Consider the following 8000-nt stretch of genomic DNA (forward strand, 5'->3'; position numbering starts at 1 on the left):
TAACTTTTATAACATAGAAATTAACTTTAATGAACAAAAGTGAGTTAGAGAATACCTTTTGATGACTCTGAGAATAACTTTGATGAACAAAGATGTTTTGGAAAGTTTCTCTGAAGAACGAAGGTGACTGAGAATAACTTTTGTTAGCTCTTAGAATAACTTTGATGACTTTGAGAATGTCTTTGAGAACATGAGTAGTATTTTGTTAGCTCAGAGAATAGCTTTTTGATGACATAGAGAATAACTTTTTATGTCTTAGAGAAGAGCATTGATGGCTTAGAGAGAATATCTTTGATGAAAGATGATGTCTTAGATTAACTTTGACGTCTCTTGGAATAACTTTGATGACTTTGAGAACAAGTTTGATAGCTCTGAGAATGACTTTTATGTCTCTGAGATTAACTTTAATGAACGAAGATGTCTTAGAAAGTTTCTCTGACGAACGAAAGGTTACTTAGAGAATAACTTTTATGTCTGAGAATAACTTTCATGTCTCTGAGAATAACTTTTATGTCTCTGAGAATAGCTTTTTTGCCTCTGAGAATAACTTTGATGTCTTAAAGGATGTCTTTGATGTCTCAAAGGATGTCTTTGAGTGCAACTTTGATGAACGAGAGTGAGTTAGAGATTACCTTTGTTAACTCTGAGATTAACTTTGATGAACGAGAAAATACTTTTTGATGACATCGAGAATAATTTTGTTAGCTCTGAGAATAACTTTTATGCCTCTGAGATTAACTTTAATGAACGAAGATGTCTTAGAAAGTTTCTCTGATGAACGAAAGGTTACTTAGAGAATAACATTTAGATGACTGAGATTAACTTTTTGATGACTCTGAGAATAACTTTGAGGATGCGAGTAAATTTTTGAGTGTTTGAGAGTGTCTTTTCATATCTCGAAGAGTCCCCTTGAAGTCTTAAAGGATGTCTTTGATGTCTCAAAGGATGTCTTTGAGTGCAACTTTGATGTCTTTGAGTAAGTCCTTGATGTCTCGAAGAGTGTCTTTGACTATATTTCTTACTTAACGACATATAATTTAGTTAGGAACAATGATGAATATGACTATTTTAGCAAAGTGAAAGGTTACTTTAGTTAGGAACAGTGTTGGAAAGAGGCTACACATGACTATTTTCAGATGAGAGAAGTGATATTTCAGGTTAAGAAATGACAAGGAAACATGATGTAGTAACTATTTTTTAGTTGACTGATGAATACTTTTAGTTAAGGAAAAAGCCTTACCTTACCTTACCTAAATAAACATTATTATTATTATTATTATATTAAACCACATCTCGGTTTTAACTAACTGTTTTAAGCAGGCGATGAGTCACAATAACGTGGCTGAAGTATGTTGACCAGACCACACACTAAAAGTTGAAGTTGACAATCGACTTGAGAATGGTCCAGGACGGACCGAAACGTCGTCGTCCCTTCAACTTTTAGTGTGTGGTCTGGTCAACATAACTGTTTTAATGTTAAACCTCATGATAAGAAATCGGCTGGATTGTCCATGGTGGGGACATGTCTCAATTTATATCCAGCAGATAGTTCATGTATTTCCCTAACTCGATTACTCACGTAGGAAGTTTTTTTTTTTTTTTTTTTGAGATATATACAAGAGTTGTTACATTCTTGTACAGCCACTAGTACGCGTATCATTTCGGGCAAGTCCTTAATCCTATGGTCCCTGGAATACGATCCCCTGCCGCGAAGAATCGTTTTTTCATCCAAGTACACATTTTACTGTTGACTTAAACAGAGGCTACAGTTAAGGAATTGCGCCCAGTAAATCCTCCCCGGCCAGGATACGAACCCATGACATAGCGCTCGCGGAACACCAGGCGAGTGTCTTACCACTACACCACGGAGACTGACTGACTTTATTTCTGGTGTGGTGCTCATGGGTTCTGTTACAACCTTCTATGAAGCTTTTGAGGTCAGGATTGGCATTACAGTTTAGCGTTTTATATATGTATAATACACATGAGGGAATGTGCAGTGACTTAATGTCTAACATATTCAGAGATTTGAGTAGGGGTACCGAGTGATGTCTGGGGCCAGAGTTGGATATTGTCTTAGTAGCAGCTTTGTGTTGGACCCCCATGGCTGGTTAGTGGTCAGTGGCCTAAACAAAAGCCACAAGTCATCGTGACCAACATCACTGCACCCACGGTGGAACCAGAATCTCCTCCATCTGTGGCTATCAATCCTCATTCATACTTTAGTTTAGACAAGTTACTGAGAGTTACCGAAATCGTCTTTTATTTCCTCAACAAAGTAGGGATCAAACATCAATTTCCCAGTCCTATCAAATATTGGATCAAACGAGCTCAACAAGAGACTTACGGGAGAGAATATGAACATCTTTCAGATAAATTAAGTAAGTCTCTGGGCATTTGGTATGGCTCAAATAACCACAATATACTAAGGTGTGGAAGACGTCTGCTTCATGCAGATATTGATTTGGAAACAAAAAATCCTATATTACTACCACGTCACCACATCATAACTAAACTTATAGTTTTACATTACCATCAACATAATACCTTACATGGTGGAGTGTTAGACACTCTCACTGATCTTAGACAGACTTAGGCTTCCCCAAGGTCGCCAAACTGTCAAATCTCTTATGAAGTCTTGTGTAGTCTGCAGGAGGTATGATGCTCGGTGTGTCCTTACCCAGGACCTCCACCACTCCCTAAGGAGCGAGTTGTTCACCATCGTCCTTTTGAGACCACATGTGTCGATTACACTAGAGCTTTAATTTGAACAGGCACTCCAGATAAAATTCCGGTGAAAGCCTATATATGCCTCTTCAAGTGTGCAACCACATGAGGCGCATACTTAGAAGTAACTTCTGACATGAGTGCAGAAGCCTTTCTCCAAGCCTTTCGCAGATTTGCTGCACGCAGATCCTGCCCCAAATTGATGATTTCAGATAACAGGTCAAATTTTGTAGCAGGAGAAGCATGCCTACGAGAGATATGGAACCATCCTGAGGTACACTCAGTGCTAAAACAGACATTGCCACTGGAAATATATTCCTCCACGAGCCCTGTGGCAAGACGGTTTTTATGAACCCATGGTGGGAACTGTCAAGAAATGCCTAAGAAAGGCCTTACACTGACAGAAAATTAGCCTCACTGAGTTGAAAACCCTTGTCACAGAAATTGAGGCACGAGCCATTAACTTACCTTTCTGATGACTACTCCCAGAGAGAACCCCTGAGTCTCTCTCATTTGATTCATGGTGGTCTTCTGAGCCCTCTAATATCTCTAGCAGACGAGGATCCAACTGACCCTTCATGTGTTAGTAGAAGTGACTTGGTGGAAAGTAACAAATATCTTTCAAGGGAGAAATGGAAAGAAGTATGGACTCGTGGACATCTCACTGCTCTGAGAGAGTATCATTAAGGAGCTGCCAGCCCCTTCAATAAAGTTCAACTGAAACCAGGCGATCTAGTCGTAGTTGACAGTGACGGACCAAGGTCAGATTGGCCTATAGGCAAGATTGTCGATGTCCATCCCGATCGCCAAGGTATCCTACGGATAGTTAAGGTTCTGTGTCGAGGCACTACTACCTTGAAAACCCTGGAGAAGTTAGTACCTCTAGAATTAGCTGAACATGACTGTTCCACAGAGGTAAATTTACCACAAGTTTCAGAAGATAGTAATGTTGCTCAACAGAGCACACGACCACCTAGAGTCACCGCTCAGCAATGTAAGCTGAAGCTTCAACAATACTTTAATTCTGACTAAGTGCAGATAACTTATCATTCGAATTTAATTCGATCATGATGATACGGTGATGAGTTGATGTCCAGTAACTCAACAATTACAAATCACTATGAGCCTACCTTGAGGTTATTGCAATATTGCAATAACCTCAAGGCGTGCATATATATAACATATATATATAACATATATATATATATATATATATATATATATATATATATATATATATATATATATATATATATATATATATATATATATATATATATATATATATATATATATATATATATATATATATATATATATATAGCATATATATATATATATAGCATATATATATATACATAACTATGAGGCGTGCACATAACTATGAGGCATGTACATAACTATGAGGCGTACACATAACTATGAGGCGTGCACATAACTATGAGGCGTGTACATAACTATGAGGTGTACACATAACTATGAGTCGTGCACAAAACTACTGAGGCGTGTACATAAATATGAGGCGTGCACATAACTACTGAGGCGTGCACAAAACTACGTTGGCGTGTACATAACTACTGAGGCGTGCACATAACTACTGAGGCGTGCACATAACTACTGAGGCGTGCACATAACCATGAGGCGTGTACATAACTACTGAGGCGTGTACATAACTATGAGGCGTGCACAAAACTACTGAGGCGTGTACATAACTACTGAGGCGTGTACATAACTATGAGGCGTGCACATAACTATGAGGCGTGTACATAACTATGAGGCGTGCACATAACTACTGAGGTGTGTACATAACTCTGAGGCGTGCACATAACTATGAGGCGTGCACATAACAATGAGACATGCACATAACTATTGAGGCGTGCTCATAACTATGAGGTGTGCAGATAACTATTAGGCATGCACATAACTATGAGGCGTGCACAAACCTACTGAGGCGTGCACATAACTACTGAGGCGTGCACATAACTACTGAGGTGTACACATAACTATGAGGCGTTCACATAAATACTGAGGCGTGCACATAGCTATTAGATGTAAACATAACTACGAGGCGTGCACATAACTATGAGGCGGACACATAACTACTGAGGCGTGCACATAACTATGAGGCGTGCACATAACTACTGAGGCGTGCACATAACTACTGAGGTGTGCACGTAATTACTGAGGCGTGCACAGAACTATGAGACGTGCACATAAATATGAGGCGTGCACATAACTATGAGGCGTACACATAACTATGAGGCGTACACATAACTATGAGGCGTACACATATCTATGAGGCGTACACATAACTATGAGGCGTGCACAAAACTACTGAGGCGTGTACATAACTACTGAGGCGTGTACATAACTATGAGGCGTGCACATAACTATGAGGCGTGTACATAACTATGAGGCGTGCACATAACTACTGAGGTGTGTACATAACTCTGAGGCGTGCACATAACTATGAGGTGTGCACATAACAATGAGACATGCACATAACTATTGAGGCGTGCTCATAACTATGAGGTGTGCAGATAACTATTAGGCATGCACATAACTATGAGGCGTGCACAAACCTACTGAGGCGTGCACATAACTACTGAGGCGTGCACATAACTACTGAGGTGTACACATAACTATGAGGCGTTCACATAAATACTGAGGCGTGCACATAGCTATTAGGTGTAAACATAACTACGAGGCGTGCACATAACTATGAGGCGGACACATAACTACTGAGGCGTGCACATAACTATGAGGCGTGCACATAACTACTGAGGCGTGCACATAACTACTGAGGTGTGCACGTAATTACTGAGGCGTGCACAGAACTATGAGACGTGCACATAAATATGAGGCGTGCACATAACTATGAGGCGTACACATAACTATGAGGCGTACACATAACTATGAGGCGTACACATATCTATGAGGCGTACACATAACTATGAGGCGTGAGTAGTAGGGATGGCGGCGTAGAGATGATATTTTGTTTCTGGGAAATATTGTGTTTATTACCCAGGGGTTTTCAGGTAAATTTGGGCAGTCAGTGATTTGGAAGTAAGGAATTCTTATGAGGAAAATAATTTCTGAGATTTTAGAAGTTTGTTAAACGTTCTTATGAGGAAAATAAGTAGGATAATCGTACAGAAAAATTTAGAAATATCGTGTTTATTACCCAGGGTTTTTCAGATAAACTCTACGGACATATTTTACCAGTTTTAAAAACCGCGGATTTTTCAAAGACCATTTTTCTGAGAATAATTTCATTGAAGTTTGTTAACCGTTCCTAAGGGGGAAATTCAAATTTTTTCAGAGTTCAGTTTTAAGAAAATGTTTCAGAGTTTCAAATAATCATAGAAGTTTATTTATATGTTTATGACCGAGTTTTGTAAAAAGACCATTTTCAGAGAATATTGTCTTAGACGTTTTGTTAAGGAAAACAGACATCTTAGCCATAACATTTAGTTTATAAGCATTTAAGACAGAAAATTAGTTTAAGCTCAAAGTTCTTCAGAGTCCACTTTTTAGCAAAATTAGTCAGAGACAGTTTAAAGCTTAAATTTCATCAGAATTCTGTTTATGCCTGAAATAATCAGTCAAGTTTTACCCTGAAAATTAACAGAGTCCACTTTGTGAGCAAAATTTGTCAGAGTCCAGTTTATACCCAAAAATAATCAGAGTCCAATTATCAACAGAAATTCGTCAGAGTCCAGTTTGTGGCCAAAAATATTCAGAGTCCTGTAATCTACAAAATTTGACAAGAGTTCATTTTCTACCCAATTTTCTTCAGAGTCCAGTTTGTGGCCAAAAATATTCAGAATCCTGTAATCTACAAAATTTGACAGAGTTCATTTTCTACCCAATTTTCTTCAGAGTCCAGTTTGTGGCCAAAAATATTCAGAGTCCTGTAATCTACAAAATTTGACAGAGTCCATTTTCTACCCAATTTTCATCAGAGTCCAGTTTATACCAAAAATTTGACAGAGTCCACTTTGTGCCAAAAATATTCAGAGTCCAGTTCATGATCGAAATTAATCAGAGTCCAATTGAAGACCCAAATTTGACAGAGACCACATTTTCGCTACTAGCAGTCCAATCCCCCTGAAATTTTAAACAGTCATATTTCAGACGTAGTAAATAAGATCAAGTCAGTTACTGAGCTCCAGCTCTCGTCCCCCACCCTACTTCCCCCTCAAGTCTTTGTTAATATCCTATCAATTCCCCTGAAATTTTTCCCTCTGTATTTCAGACATCGTAAATAAGATCAAAACAGTTGACGAGCTCCAGCTCTCGTCCCCCACCTTAGTTCTCTCTCGTATCTTTGTAAATAACCCATCAATTTCCCTGAAATTTTTACTCTCTGTATTTCAGACATAGTAAATATGATATAAACAATTATAAAACTCTAGCTCTTGTCCTCTGTCAAAGTTCACTCATGTAAATTCATTACCATCAGTCCAAATCCCCCAGAGATTTAAACACCCAACTACATTTTCAGACCCCCTGCAAATAAATCAAACTGAAATTACAGAGTTCCAACTCATGTTCTTCACTTAGTTCAATGTACTTCAAATTATTTAAGATCAAGCCTCTCTCCAGTCTATCAAAGTAAATATCATTTCCTTTAATACCCTTTTTGTACTCAGCTATGTAATATTCACACGGTCATATAACACCTTACCTTCAATACCTTTTGTTTACCCATGTAAGCAATAATCACACTGTCAAAATCTCACCGTACCCTTTCCCTCCCTTACCTTCTCATCCCCAACTTATCCAATCTTCAATAATCCTACTGTATTTTCATATTTTCTCTATATTCACTGTGTTCTTTGTATTCTCATCCATGTTTTCTGTGTTCACTTCATGTTCAGCAAGTATTGCAGCATGCTCAGTTCAAATTTTTTTCACCTGTTTTTCTCAATTTTTCTCTGTTTTCTACCATTTTCCCTGTATGTTCACTCTATGTATAGAGAATAGAATAACTTTTAACTCTGAGAATAACTTTTGTTGTCTTAGAACAGCTTTTGATTGTTCTGAGAATAACTTTTGATATCTCTGAGAATAAGTTTGATGAACGAAGATATCTTACAGAACAACTTTTATGTTTCGAAGAATAACTTTGATACCTCGAAGAGTGCCTTTTGGTGTGTTTGAGAGTGTCTTTGATGCCTCGAGAGGTGTCTTTGATGTCTTAAAGGATGTCTTTGATGTCTCAAAGGATGTCTTTGAGTGCAACTTTGGTGTCTTTGAGTATGTCCTTG

The sequence above is a fragment of the Procambarus clarkii genome, chromosome 2 (genome assembly GCF_040958095.1).
Source record: "Procambarus clarkii isolate CNS0578487 chromosome 2, FALCON_Pclarkii_2.0, whole genome shotgun sequence".
Classification (NCBI taxonomy): domain Eukaryota; kingdom Metazoa; phylum Arthropoda; class Malacostraca; order Decapoda; family Cambaridae; genus Procambarus; species Procambarus clarkii.